This window comes from Lucilia cuprina, chromosome 4, assembly GCF_022045245.1.
Source record: "Lucilia cuprina isolate Lc7/37 chromosome 4, ASM2204524v1, whole genome shotgun sequence".
Taxonomy (NCBI): Eukaryota; Metazoa; Arthropoda; class Insecta; order Diptera; family Calliphoridae; genus Lucilia; species Lucilia cuprina.
Genome location: NC_060952.1, coordinates 23311239 through 23328172, shown reverse-complemented (window position 1 = coordinate 23328172; position 16934 = coordinate 23311239). Strand labels below are relative to the sequence as shown.

Here is a 16934-nt window from a genome sequence, read left to right as displayed (position 1 = left end):
ACCACACATTTTATTTTGGATATATGTCAAAATAAAATGTGTGGTGAAGTGATTTTTTATGAAAAAGGGATCCCCCCGTGGATTCGCACCTGATAAAGTGATAAAAAATTTAATTAGTAACGTATTTTGCTTTATAAATAACCAACTGGACTCAAAATAATACTCTAAATCGAGAACAAAGTCATACATAAAAGAGTTAGAAGTGATAGTTTTTTAAATTTAAGTATTGATAAATAAAAATAAACCAAAAAAATAAAATAAAACAAAATAAAAAATAATATATAAAATTTTACGTAGTATGTGCATTAGACGCTTTAATTGTAATATTTTAATAGACAATTTAATATATCATTGGAACCAATAATATTGAAAGAAAATAATATTAAGTTCGTTTTCTTCAGTTTAAGTTTGTATACTGGCTATTACTATAGTAGATTTAATTTGTTTTTAACGTCTTTGTGCTATGAATGTCTAATATATTGTAACTACATTGCATTTTAGAGCTTCTGCTACTGTTTGAATAGACATGTGTCAAAATAAGTTATGTTTTGTAAATATGTACGAAATACATTTCATTTTAAGTAAGTATCTTGGCATGTGTTTAGTATTTATTTGTTTTTTTTTTGTGGAGACTTTCTCAATTCGAAAAAATACAAAAATTGAAAGTGCTGCATTTATTTCTATATACATATGGTGATTTTTTTCGAAAATGTTTGTATGTACTTTAAGTGGATAATAAATACATATGTACTAATATTTTTATGAAAAGTTTGTATTATGTATTAACATAAAGATAAATACCTAAATGCGACAGATACTACAGTGTGATTTAATTAATTAAAATGTTAACAAATATTTGTAATTTAAAGTATGACAAAAATTGCAGCTTTAAAAAACCTCTGATATTCAAAAGTAGAAATTTTCTTAAATATTTATACATTTGCAACGTCTGATATTGCCGTATTAAATAATACTAGAGTACATAAATGGAGCTCCGACTCCCTAATCGAAATTATATTAAAAATTTAGATTATAAAAGTACAAATAAAACTGTAAATATTTTTTAAGATTACACCGTCCAACACTATTTTTCACACACGAACCAAACCATATACATACGAAAGCACATAATTTATATGGTATAACTGCGTACTCGGTTTTTCATTTTCTGATCGTTTGTCCTTTTAAAAGGACTTTAAAATTTGAGGTGCATACAATTTTCAAAAATTTTTATAAAATATTTTAATCCACCCTATTATAACAATATGGGTTTTTAAAAATAAAAATATGTAAAAAATATCCTTATAAAAGTTTATCATTTATTATCCTTGAAATTTTATACGAAATTAAAATTAAAGAAATTTGTTATTGTGGAACCGAGTTTCTTTATCTCTATGATAAAAAGTTAAAAAAGTGGAAACTTTGAAGAATATGAAAAGATAACCATCGATTAAGGATATCTTGCATTTTTTATCCTTTCATGTTAAAACTCCTTTCTTGGAAATTATAATTTTCTGAATGTGGGCTAGAGTCAAATAGAGATTAAAGGCCTGCACAACACAAAAATAATGCGACAATTTGTTAAACAAATAATAATATGTATATTATAAAATTAAGAGGATAGATTTATGTCTACATATATAAACGTTTTTTATGTAGCTTTTCATCGTGATATTAATGTTTATATTAATTATATTATATTTTACATTTATATTAATATCGCGCTTATCATATTATCCTAAAGTGGATTTTAGAATTCGGAACATGCATGTTTTAATCACTAAATCGTCAAAATCATACGAAATAAAATTTTATATATTTTAAGACATGTTATCTCAACCACCGGGTATGTTTAATTGGTAGATAGGATAAAAAAATTTTACAAAGAACTAATAAAGACAAAGACATGAAATTTGGGAGTCTGCAACTCAATATTTGTAAATATAACATATATTTTTTCTAAAAAAAACTGACTATAGAAAATAAGGATATTAAAGGATTAAAATTTACTATTTTATTGTAAAAATACTGTTATTCTCCTCTTTCAATCGATACCTATATTGACCTACTAGACCAAATCAAATTTAAGCTAAATATAATTATACTTACTCTTCCTTTTAAACTTTAAAGTCCTTTTAAAGGAAGAAACGATCAGAAAATAAAAAACCGAAAAGTAGTTTAACTATATCAAGTATGTAGTTTCCAACGTATATGGTCTTGCTCATGTGTGCAACAATTTTTCCCAACTTGTTGTACGGTGTTATATGTGGTATCACTGGATTACTGTGTTGTTTACTTTTTACGTTTTGTTTGTTATTTAGTTCAAGTACGTGTGACTTTTGCTTTTATGTGTTAGTAACAACTTTAAATGCTTATAGCTCCCAAACCGATCTTACTAATATATATGTTGTACACATCTGCGAAGAAATACCTTTAAAATGATGTACCTTTGTTCAAAATCAGATGTACAGAGTAAAAGGGGTCATAATAATCGCTTTGCCTATTAATTATATGGATATTTACATTAAATAATATGTTTACATTAAACAAACCACTTATACGTATGATTGCTGCTTTACTTTAAATTTAATTGAATATCAATTATACGCACCATATTATCATAATTCCGAGTTTTATTACATTAGAAACATTTATTTTTGTAAATAATTCAATATCTTTGGAACTACTCGAGATATAGCAAAGAAATTTGACATTTTTGGAGCTTAGGTGTTTTTGAGTTGACTGAAATTTATGTGTGGTCGAGGGTGGAAAGGAGGCAAGTGAGTATCGCCTCAAAGTTTATAACCAAGGGGATTTAAATATAACATTAAAAAATATAATTTATAATTTGAATGAATTGAAATTTAAAACTACTCTTTGAGAAGATCTACAAAAGATACATGTATCTCATTTGTTTTAAGAAATATTACATTCAATATATCCAATTGATCTAGAAATACTGAATTATTTATAATAACAACATGTTCTAAACCACTGTGTATTATAAAAAAAAAATAACTAAATATATTTTTTAAATAAAACTTTTACAAAAATAAAATCAGAAACACTTTAAAAATACCTTTATTTTTTATTTTCAGGAATATTAACATCAAAATACTTTACACAGGTATTTATATAATCTCTTTATTTATATTTATTTATTTTTTTGTAAACGTCAAAACTAAAACGTTTTTACATAGATTTTATAATTAAATCGATCGATTAGATGAGAAATATATATGACACCATATTATATATATATTGATTTTTGAGGAGATAATGGTATATTTGACATAGCTATAATCTTATCGGCCACGAAATTGCCGATCATCAGTAGATAGTAGAATTTACTAATAATTAATAAAAGAAATAGTACAATATTTAAAAATTTCAAAAACTTTATTTTTATTATATTAATATTACAAATTTTTAAGTAAATAATTTCCCATCTAATAAAGGGTTTTTTATCATTATACTCCAAAGTTTTTAGGTTAGTAATTTCCCAACTAACAAAGGGTTTTTTTATCATCAATTCTGTAATTAATAAAATTTGAACAATGTTAGTTAGAAAAAAATAAATCGTTTATACCATGAAAGAATTTCAGTGCAGTAAATCTCAGTAAATATGCACACCAAGAACTGAGTTTAAAATCCATTTGAATTATCACTTTTTATGCATCAAACTTCCTGAAAAATGTTAAATCATTTTTAATTCATTTTAATTAAAAACCTTTCTTCCTATCTATTTTTCATTCCCAAATGATGAAATATAGTGTACAAATAAATTATACTCCATGTACTCATGTAAATATGCAGAAACTTCCTCTTTATTTAGTTTAGTCAAAAACAAAGAAATTCTCTGTAGAACACAGTAATTGATGTTGTCAGCGAATCCTTTCAGTTAAAGTTAATGACACAAAAAACGACCTTAAAATTTTGTACTTGTTATTGTTTTTGTGCAAAAACATACAAAAAATCCTGTCTTCTTCAAAATTTTTTTTTTTCAATTTAGTAACACTTTTGCCGTGAATGTATTCAACAAAACAAAATGACTTTAGCACACAAAATCTGTTAACACAGATTTAAAAAATGTTTTTCTTACCTTTCCTTATGTTGAATGCGTTTTTTGTTTTTCTTCGCAATTTTAACTTAATAAAAACAATAAGTATGTTGCACATTTTTGTTTATGCAACCACACTAACTAAAGGTGTATAAATGTATTTTTGGATAAAACAGCTACTTTTTGCAGCTTTTCATACGAACAAAAGTGTTAATTTTTTTCCCCATCATATTTTGCACACAAAAAAACTATCATGTGCACAACTTATACAATTTTTCGCTGCCAGTATGTATATTGAAAAAAAAAGAAAAAAATAAAACTATATTATAGTTTTATTTTTCTTAACACTTTTATGTAGAAAAAGAAAAAACAACATAAAATGTTCAGTGAGTGACATGACGGTAAAATTCGTTGCTACACAGAGAAATAAACTTAAACTCAGGAAAAATGCACAAGATTGTAGTTTAATGTATGGCGGGTTTTTTGTTAATCCAGTTGGGGGTGTTGTGTTTAAAGCTGAAAGTGTTGAAATAGTATATATGTATGTAAAACTCTACCTATACCATCACACAATAAACATTGACTTTTATTTTTATATTGTCTTGAACAACAGTTATTTTTTCTGTTTATAACTTCTCGAAAAATTTGTTATTATAAATATATGATAGAGGTAAAAACAGCTTGTTCTGCTTTATGTAGTTAGGCCGTTTTCTGTATATGTTAAAGCCCTTGTTCATCAAAGTTTAACATTTTTGAAAAATAACATAGTACATACTATCGAGAATGAAAAAGCTCACAATATTAAGTAATGCAAATCGACCGGGGGCTTATACCTATAATATTAAAATAACTGGTGGTTAAACTTTTTGAAAAGGAAACAAAAAAGAACAGGAAAATAAATTCGCCTTTTTAGTAAAATAACGTGTAAATGTGGAGATGAATCATTAATTTTAAAACTTTAGTTCGAAACATTAAAAAATATTACTATACTTTAAACTGCCAGAGAATATTAAATTGAAATATTTATTTGTAATATTAGTAACTTATCAAGTGTTCAATGACCTTCTTTATGTTAAAGCCACTACGTCATACTACATACTTCACTTTGATTTCATATTTACACTTTGTCTAACACCTTGTTATCATAATTTTATTTCTTTAAACAAGTGCCTTAAAAAAAAATAAATTTACATGTATGTACATACATATGTTAAAATTTTATAGAAAAACACGAAAGGCTACAAACGCAGTGTTCATTTGCAGCGCTCAGAGTCCCATAGCAATTTATTAAGATGTTTCAAAATATTTTCCTTTACTTTACACGTTGTTGACTTCACACTACATCAGTATCAAGTGCATAAACTTCATGCCACATTTTTTTATCCACTATCAAAAAGGTGCTGGTAGTTTGATTTTGTTATTTCTTTTGCGAAACGTTGAAATAATTTTCTATAGGGACAAAAATTGGTTTGGTTGAAAAAAATGCCTAACAGAGTAAATGTAATTCTATTGCTTTTGAAAATTATAAGTGGTCAAAATATGAAAAAATTTTAACGGCATTTTCATACTTAAAAAAAGATAACGTATTTAAAACTTAAAGTTTCTTTATTGAATTCTATTAAATCATGTAATTTTTCCTGTAATGAGAAATTGAATGATTTCGAGAAAAATATATTTTTAGCAATAATTTTGTCAAAATCATATTATTAGATCAGGCTAACACAGAAATAATTATTACATCTGGCAAATTTAAGGATGCAATTAAAAGCTTTGCATCCTATAATGCTGCAGGGCCGGATGGCATTTTCTCGACATTTTTGCAGATGGTGGTGCGACAGGTTTCCGTACATCCCGCACATATTTTCATTGCATGCTTGAAATTATCATATACTCAAATTGAATGACAACATGCAAGAGTAATATTTACAACCAAACCTAGAAAAGCTAGTTATCGTCTGTTAAGCCTTACTTAAGCCTTCCTCCTACTTAAAGACCTTGAAAAGGGTAGTCGGTAGTATGTTTAATAGCAGTATCTCTGACAAAGACCCCAAATAAGAATAGAATGCTTATTTAAAGGGACCGCTGTTCCTAGATAGAATTTCTTGATCATGCGGAACATAAAAGTAAATTACATAGGAATATGACGCTACACTGATGGCTCTAAATTGGGGAACAAATTTAGCTTGGAATTCTATATTAATGACCCATAAACAGAAATATACCACCGCTTACCTAAACAAAACAAAATTTCAGGTAGAAATAATGGGAAATAACCGAATGGATAAATTGGATTAGAATAAATAGGGCTTAATATTATCGACAGTAGACAATTAGGACGATATCAGGTGATAAAATTAAATCTAAGGTTATATTGTAAGAAAGCTTTAGCTGAATACTCTCCCAGAGGTAAGATAAGGTAGTTAACCTTAACGTAAATTCATTCGATACAACGAAAGACGAATTTAAATATGGGTGAGATAATTTCATAAGACTACTTGGAATAATAAAATGCTTAGTAGACTCACAAAAGTCCTATGGTGAGACCCTGATGAGAGCAAGACAAGAAATCTCATAAAAATGAGCAAGTCTGAGATTAATATGTACATGAACGGATTTAGACGAATGAACAGGATGTGGATAGGTAGGTAAAACTCTGGAAAACATTATTTTCCACTGTTAGGAAATAGTCGAATTAAGTTCAAAATATCATGGGAGTGACACTATTCCGGAAATAACATTCCAGAACACTGATTGGTATAGGGTTAGGAATTAAGTAATTAAACTGAGTTTCTGAAGAAACATTTTTCATTTATAATACTGGCCTATGTGTATTTCTTAGGATTTGCTGTAGAATACATCATCCTTTCAACCTAACCTATGATTCGTTCAATCCTTTAGAAAATTAAACTTTGGTCTCTGGGTTAAAAATGTGTTGCCCTGTGCAATCAACCAAATGAAAAAACGTTGTTGCATCAAAAACGCAGGCAGATGGCAGTAACTGAGCAAGACAGACGAAATCAAAGCGAGTCTTCTAAAAAGTACAATAAACAAAGTCTAATAAATTAATATCATACTATTGCTTGCTTGATACTCTTTTCTTTTGTTCTCATTCTAAAAAAAGCCATTTGATCAATACAAATCCATATTTGCTGGTTTACCCCTTTTTCGTGTTGTTTTATTTAGCCATTTATTAAGATAAATTTTAACACGCATTTTAATAATATTTTGTTAAAATTAATTCTATTTAATTTCCGTTTCAGCAATCAATAAAATAATAAATTATTGCAAAAATAGTACAACATGTAGCATGTTTATAAAAAAACACGCATACAATGGCAAGAAAAAACTAATGTGTGAATGTATGTTTATATATGTACATATGTATGTATGTGTACATAAGAATTGTATATGTTAACAGCCTTGTTGCAAACATAGTTTTGCATAATATTACAATTTCAAACCAATAAACTTTCAACACTCTCTCATACATACTCCTATAAATAAATGTAGCAGTAACAAATCTGAAATAAAAAAGGAAGGAAAAAATTGGAATTGTTTGTGTATGTATATCAGTGAAATATTTATGGGGTTCTAACATGCAGCAAAAATATAAAAATCTACACCCAACAAATAAACGCATAAATTTTACATGTACTAGTAAGTTTTATTTAGTTTTATGTCAGTTGAGAGAAGCGAAAACGAAGAAGAAAAAAATAAAAATATTGCAAAACGCAAAAAAATTAAATGGCTAAAAATAAATTTTGCAAGTATTTTGGCATTAGCTTGCAGGGCATTAATGTTGCAATAGAAACGTTATTATAATTTTAAAGCAAAAGGAAAAAACATTCAAAGGATACTAAAAGGGTCCTTGAAATTTTAGCAAAGTTTATTTTGTAACTGAACAACAGTTCTAATGTTTGTTAATGCATATTTTCTAACTAGATACATACATATGCAAACAATAATGTATGTGGCTGATAATAAACAGTCAAAGGACAAATTTTAATTGTAAATTTGTGAAATTAGAAATATGTAAAAAATGTATTTAAAATGATTTTTTTGGTAAAGAGTGAACTCTTTTGGAAATTTTTGTTAGGACCAATGGGTGAAAAGTTTGAACTCATTTGAATAAAAGACTGTATGAGTCCTGCAGTTATTGACCGATAGGGCTGTAAATTTGTGTTTCGCCTACTAACCTTGGTGCAAACTTTATCCAAATGGATTTTTTGCGATAAGCCACTTTACTGTTAAAGTCTTTTTCTGTATGTGGTCTTATATTTGGAGGAGAGTATAAAATCAAGTAGAGATATTAATATTGTATAAGGCTTCTTCCATTTGGACTCTATCAGACAGACAGACAGACAGACAGACAGGCAGGCATTTTTTGTTTGTTTTAAAAACAAAAAAAATTTCAACTCTTATTTGTAAGTTCTTATTAAAATAGTTATTTGTAATTGGCATGTTTTAACTGTGTTAAAAAATTTTTTATCTTGTTAACTTATTACTTTTCAATGTAAGTTTTTGCTGGGTTATTTCTACGCAGAACATTTTAATGTAAAAAAATATCCTTTTTTTAATTGAGCCGATTAAAATTAATTTTTTTGGTAACAAATCTGAGAAGGTTTTGGAAAACCACCTTGAAACCTAAACAAATATTATAACTCAGAATTTAATGAAAATAAATGCACTCGTTTAAAATATCCTTTTGACTACGTCCTTATTAGAATTTTTTTATTTTCAAAACTTCCTGATTTTTGTTAGTGAATGAATGTTAGTTTTTTGACAATAAATGTATATTTTAACTGGAAAATAGACATACAAAATGCATTGAAAATAACCAAAAAATTACACACGTGTGGCCACATTAGTTTTGTAAATCAAATGTTTATATTTTTGTTTAATTTTTAGCTTCATAAATTTTTGCGTTTATTTATTATTTTGCGGCACGTCAAAGATAATTAAAAATAAATCAATTTTCACAAAAATAAATTTAACCAACAACAAGCTAAATTTGTATGAAAACATATAACACAAACGCAATCGAACAGAGGCACATAAATCCAAAATAAATAGACATAATCATAATATGTGTTCCTGCAGTTCGAAAAAATGGTGGGTAATTATGTGAGACAAAGCATGACAATTGACCTTACATATCTGCTGGGGATATTTAAATGCCTTAATACAATGTTTTTGTTTGTTTATTAGACATGTAGTTTTCGATACATAGTTGCAATTTTTTGGTGCGTGTTGGTTGATTTTGAAACATCTATTGTTTGTATATACATATATATCTAGTATATATAATTCAAATACTAATACATACATACTACTAAGTATGTATAAAAGGCAATTTTTCATTTACATGATTTTAATCCTTGATTGGATATTTAAAAACCATTTAGTGATTACAATATGATAAACAACCAGTTGTGGGAATTGCGACGTAAAGGCCTATTTGGAAAGAAATAATATATGGGAACTGTTGTTATATCTGATTTGTAAAACATAAATCTGTTATGTTTTCTTCGTAATAAATTATCAAACTAATAAGATTTGGTAAACGAAATATTAGAAATGATTAAATTATTAAATTTAAAGGCTACATTAACACTTTTAAATTGTTTATGTAAGTTGATTAAATTTCGGAGAGTTTCCTGCAATATTATTTATTTTTGGATTAAATGTTTCAAAAAAAAATTTTTTTTTCAAAATATTTAAAAATTTTTATTTATGTATTGTAAAAGAAAACATAAATTTGTTTAGTAGTTTTAAGGGAGACTTTCCAAATAATAAAATAATAAATTAACAAATTTATTGTAATTTCCTCTTCTGTAGTATAACTATTTGACTATAATCGTAATGTCCTTTTTATATAATTATAATTTAAATTTGCTCCTCTTTCTAAATGTTTTAACCAAATATTTACATGAAAATCGAAAAAAAATTGTGCATTATAGCTCCGAAAGTTTCCCCGATTTTTTCTAATTCGCTTATATTTATTGTAAATATTCATATTGATATCTAAGTGGTTAGGACGAAAAACTCAAAATATATGCAGAATAACACGCCTTTTGTTTGCCCAATGTTGCACAAAATTTTTATATTGACATTAAAGTTTTCCAAATTTATGTCATTTGGTAGCAACAAAGTCGTATGATGTGCAAATTTTGAGGACTTTAGTCATACCAGTTACCAAGATATACTAATTTTAATAGTTTAATGGAATTTCCATTTTTCCACTCAGGCATATGTTTAGACGGCTATGGGCTTTAAATAAACATACCTATGTATAAACACAGATAGTAGTATTTAAGAACAAGTAAGAAATTACACCCTTAACCTGTTATAAAAATAAAATGTTATTTAGTTTTCATAATAAAGCATTTAAGTTGTATTGGGTCTAAGTGAATTAATGGACCAATATTAACCAATATAATTCAAGTTTCAGCTACCATAGAAGATTTATTGTCAAATTTCATTGAATGGTATACAAATGAATCGTTCTGCAATATATCTACAAGAAAGTTTAGCGAGTGGGCTTATGTTCGCACATATAAGACATAAACACATACATTACTATGTCTTACAATCGAGCAAACATAATTAAAAGTTAAACCTTATAATTAACCCATCCAAAATACATTTAATTACAATAAATACCGGAAAATATAATTTGTTATACATTCACAGATATTTCCGTAAATATCAAATGTGTTGATGTAGTCTGTTTTAAAATAATTTTCGTTTTTGTATAAATTTCCTTTATTAAAAATGGGGGGAAAATCGAGTGCACATTTAATTAAAAAAACAACCTTGAATAACCGTATACTATTACATTTGTATCCCATCTTTTAAGTCTATAATTTCTTTTTATTAAATACTCCCGTTTTTTCCAAGATGAGCACAATAATAACAATTATAAAATTAAAAAAAGAGGAAAGCAGCAACAAAGAATTAAAAAAGAATGTAAAAAATATTTTAATTACTTTAAGTGATTACGTTCGTTAATTACAAAAAATTGCGGTCATTGAAGCGAAAAATCTTTTCTACAAACGGTTTTGTATTTTTTTCAATTTTTTATTCACGACAAAAAAATATATTAAAGAGAACACGCACACACACACAAACGCAAAAAGGCTTACTCATTGTAGATATACATACAGAACCCATGTCCTTAGAAATATTTTCATATTCGTAGTACCGCACTCAATACAAAACAATATATACACACTCAAAAATACTTAAAATGCCCGTGGGAGATTTGAGGAAAACGGTAAAATAAAATGTCATACCGTTTATAAATTTTAAAAGAAACGAAAAGTGAAATACGGAGGACAGATAATGGAAAAACATAATAAAAAATATACTAGCTAAAGATTAATAGGGAAAGATTTAAACAATTATAAACCAACCCTTTAAAGAAATATTAATCACCAGATCTTAGACCCCTAATACGACCTCATTTAGAAAATCAGTTAATAAAAATTAAAAACAATATTATTCGAAAAATTTCGAATTCGATTTATTTAAGAAATCGATTCGTATCCGTTTCAAGTTCCCATAGGGCTTATCATTCCGAAAGTACGAATACACGAAAATCTCCAATTTAAGCATTCTTTCAAAATGTTTTCATCAAAGAGGGTGTATATAAGTTTGTTTATTATTATTCATCTGAGGCCAAGCAAAGCATATAAGTAGTTTATTCTTGGACCTTTTGAAAGTCGATTGATGTCCGATGTCCGATCGGTTTGTTGCTCTGTCTGTCCGTTTGTGTAAATCATTCTTACATGAAAACAACAATTAACGAAATTCACTTAAAATATTCACCATTCTCTTAGGCAGCTTGGAATTGAAAATCGGCAAATCTGTTTACATCGAGTTAAATATCAAAATTTAAAACTCAGAAAAAAAATATTTTTTACACATTCTTATGTAATTATATATATATCCATAATATATTTCCGTTTAAATCATCACACGTTTGCTTCTATATTAAAACTTGATTTCAGCTAAAAAATTCATATACATTAAATAAAAACTTTCATATTCCGGAAAAAAGTGTTTTTTTAATAACATCCCTTAGAATGACAATATCTTTGCAAAGTTTTACAAGTTATATGTATGACAACAAAACTCAATATAAAGAAACAATTTTACGATACATAACTGGTTATAGCTTTCATACAAGATTCAAGAAAATCACTTAAACGCACATTACCATGGGAGATAATAATTACACGAAGTAATTCATTATATTGTCAATTACAAATACTTGTAATGTTTAATTGAGCCACAACCAATTACAATTACTTGTAATTGAAGTGTTTTAATTTAGAATTAGCTTCCATACAAGATCCTAGTAAATCACATTTAACGCATATAACTTATTACCAGGCATGGGTAATGATAACACAAAGTAATGCATTATATTATCAATAACAATTACTTGTAATGTAAAATTGAACCATAACCAATATATAAATTTTATTTTTACCTTGCAACAACAAATACAAATGAATAGTTTATAGTATAAGTAGAATCCATTAAGAAAGTTATTATAAACAGAGGATTCCAGCAAATAAATGCATTAAAAAGTTAAATATTATATAAAAATTTTCCATAAATGCAGGATATGAAGAATTACACTTAATAGTAATTTTAAATGTTATAATCGAAATAGAGTTAAAATTTTGTAATAAATTATTTACGCTTCATAATTTAGAAATAGAGTTATAATTCAAAAATTTTAATAAATTATTTATGCTGCATCATTTTGTCAAATTAATTGTCAATTTATTAATTTATTAATAAGGTAAACATTAAATACATATATTAAATAAAAGCAGCAATGATATTTTATGTTTTAGTATAGAAATTGCTATTATTTTATGGCCTTATTCATAACAATTTATAAAATGTTTTTGAGACTAATTTTCATACAAAATTTATTCTATAAACCAAAATTTATTCTACGTTTATGAATAATACTCTTATTGTCTTGTTCATAACAATTTATCAAAGGTTTATAGAAAAACATGTTTATGAAAATTATTATTATAAACTTTTAATTAATTGTTATGAATAAGTCCATAACTCTTTAGTATAATTAGATATAATTTGTGGGTAAATTCAAATTTCTAATTTAAAGCATTAGAATAGTTCCAAAAATTACATATACAAAATTATAAAGAAATAGTGTTATCTATAATAATACCAACATTATTTTCAATTGTAAAAATATTTTAGTTTGAAGTATAAACATATATGTATGTATATAAATTTTTTGTATTTACGTACAAGTATATGAACCCCCTTTTAAATATATTAAATACGTATGTAAAGCTTTTAAAAAATAATATATAATATTTATATGTATGTATATAATTAATATTAAAATCAGTTTTACATACATAAATTACTTATGTATATAAAAATAAAGTCATTAATCATAATTCTATAAACAATAGAAGGATTTGCAAACAAAAGAAACTCTGAGGAAAAAATAAAATTAATTAAACAATTTTAATGTATATACATATGTATGTGTGTATGCATTTTTGTTTTGACTCATATGTTTAAACAAATAATTTAGCTATATTTTACCGAATTAAATTTATGTAATTAAATCACGTTTTAAACAGTTTCTTTAAGCTTAACCTCCTCAATTTCAGGGACGGTATACCATACATTACAAGTCATGGAGAAATTAATATGAAAATAATTTAAATTGGATATTTTTATTCTTATTTTTTTATGTAATATACATTTTTGTATTGTAATTAAAATTCCTATCACGTTAAATATAAATCATCACATACATTTTACAATTATATATTTTTATTTTATAGATACAGATTCGTATATGTATCTACTATGAATGTATGTTCATGTGTATATACATATGTAAGAATGTATGGTATATAATTCGTATATTGTCAAATTTATTTATGTTTATATGAGTAGATTTATATACAAAATTTATTTACAGAGTGTTAGAAAATATTTTATACAAAATAAAAAATCTGTAATATTGTTTGTGTTATATAAAACTCGTCTCAGATTAAAATGTATACTTTAAGAAATTTTCGATATTATATTTAACAGTTTGTATAGAGTAAAATTAAATAGATAATTATTCAGCGTCCGTCCGGCATTCAAAATTAGACATAAACCAATTTGAAACAAAACTACGCTCTCAGTTTTTTATTTCGTGATCCCATTTTCGTGTAAAATTACTTGAAAATTTCAAAAGAGCACAATTAAATAATATTTGTATATAATGCGAAATATTTATATAACAGCAGAAATATATGAACTAATTTATGTGAGGTCAGCTTTATAATTCAAATTTAAATTTGAATGTTCAAACATATTATTTTACTGATGTCAGTTTTAACAATTCGACTATGTCGAATCTTAATCAATTTCTAAAGGGGGCCATGTATGGGGGGTGGGATCAATTATGAACCAATTCTCATAAAATTGGGTAGACAGTTTAGTGCCCATACCAAACTTAGTTGTGTTGAATTTTAGCGCTATAATCGTATTTTGAAGACAGTAGTAAGCGATAAAGTGATTTTCTGTAGGGGAAATTATAGACGGATCCTCACAAAATTCAGTAAATTGATTTTCGAATTTCAGTGCTAATCTCGTATTTTAGATCCAGTAATGAGCGTTAAAATCATTTTTTGGAGGGAACAAATATGTAGGGTTTCAACAGACGGACAGACCAACAGAATGATTAGAAAGTCGTAGAACTTAATTAGGACCCCGACTTTTTTGAGTCTAAGATCAATATTTCGATGTCTTACAAACGGAGTGACAAAACCATTATACCTCCATTTTTGATCGTGGTTATAAAAAATGTTCACAATTTATTCGAAAAAAACATAAACATTCTATTTTATTTACATAAGTTGAATGTATCGGAACTAGTTAACATTTTAGAAATAGAGCCATTCATACAGGCTTCTAGTGGGAAAATATTTAAATCCTTTAGATGTTTTCATCTGTCTCTTTCATCATCTAACACCCTGTAATCATAACCATAAATCTTTGAAGTTGCATATTTCTAAGTGTGCGTGTATGTGTGTGTGTACGCAGTTATGTATGTGTATGTGTGCCTGTGTACTATTTTAGTTTATCATTTACTCGTTTTCATACTCGTACTTAAATATAGTCATGTGTGAAGGCCATGTTTTATGCACGTCTTAACACAAAACTCGCAATTCATATTTTATGTCACAGAAAAAAACATAATATTTTATCGTCTCGTCTTTCACGTGTTTTTACTCCTCTCACTCTTTAAAAAATTTATAATACTGTTAAAATTTATAATTTTATTTTGCCAAAGAATACATACAAGAACTTATCATTTGAAAAAATAAATTATAACTTATAAAATAAGATAAAATACTGCAGTATAGTATCCACATTGTGGAAATTTTTAATTGAAAATAATATTAATACTGGAAAATTGTATAATGAACGAATATAAAATCTTACTTGTTAAAAGTTATTAAAGATAATGTTATAAAGTTTGACACTTCATCAAAGATGAATTATAATAAAATCTTAATAAAAATTTTGAATTCTTTTCGATATATTTTTTTAATCAATACTAGAAAATACTTGTCTTAACCGAATAGTGTCATTATTTTGGAGATTTTAAATAAATCTTAATATAATAAATCTCAATTATTTCATATTGTTGTCTTTAGCAATAAATCTTCATTTAGTCCCTGGAGTATAAAATAATTACTAACTCATCCAAGTATTTTATTCACAGTTTGATTCGTTAATTGCTTCAACACATCACGTGTGTGTATGCTTATTAGTAAAAAACTAATCACTTAATTGATTCACATTCAATATTTTAACAAATTATAATAACCAACACAAATAAGACAGAATCCAAATTAAAAACCGTTTAATTGCTTTCCCTTTTTGCTTATTATCTCTGCACGACAACTTAAATTGTGTTGTTTAACATAAAAATTACAAATGTTGAAAATGCATTAGAGATAATTTTGTTTGTAGATTTTGTAGATATTTCTTGCTTCTATGCTCTTTGTCATCTTCGTCTTTTATTCACCATGTTATCACCCATGTAATCATTTTATTGTTAACCATGTACTACTAGATGATATCAAGAGACAAGAGTGAAACAACCACTTTGTGGCAAAGTAAGCAATTGGCTAATTACTGTGCAAAGTTTGGGAAATTGTTGCTTGACCGAAAAATTTAATTGAATTTGCTTGAGTGAACACATTTTTATACAAGACTACAATGAAGCTCTAAAAATGGACAAAAAGAAAAAAACACCCCTTTTTCATGCTGAAAAACTGAAAAGGAAATGTAAGCAATTCATACCACACAGTCCTTTAGAAATACACATACATACATATTTGATGCAAAGCTGTGTGTATATGTATTGATGTATTTAAGGTCAGTCAACCCCTTCTTAATTGCCTCATTTGAAAGCGTCGAGGGAGGAAGAGAATGTATCAACGTTTTCCTTTTTTCGTTTTATTTCATTTCTAATTGTGGTTGATGAAAGACTTCAATACGAAACATCATTTGTGCTCTTGAGCCATCTTTACAATTTGGCTCTGTTTCTTTCTTTTGGCGCGTAACACATACTAACATACAAATGCATGTGTGTATATATATTGAAATATTATTTCAAACACTCGTCGTACTAATGTCATTTTGTGTACCATTTCCGGTTTCCGTTTTGTGTTGGAAACATTTGTACATTTTCGTATTTATACCCTACACCACTTTAGTGGGGAGGGTATATTGGGTTTGTGCTGATGTTTGTAACATACAAAAATATTCGTCCTATACCCACCTTAAAGTATACCAATCG

At 26.6% G+C, this 16934-nt stretch overlaps 1 protein-coding gene across 3 annotated transcripts in view; it reads left to right on the top strand.

Moving 5' to 3' along the window:
* LOC111675782 overlaps window positions 1-16934 on the top strand; it is a 391828-nt gene that overhangs the window by 192316 nt on the left and 182578 nt on the right. For all 3 annotated transcript variants that reach the window (XM_046950025.1, XM_046950024.1, XM_046950028.1), the window contains exon 3: window positions 3099-3127. The gene's annotated coding sequence lies outside the window, so the exon portion shown is untranslated. The remainder of the gene's footprint in view (window positions 1-3098; window positions 3128-16934) is intronic.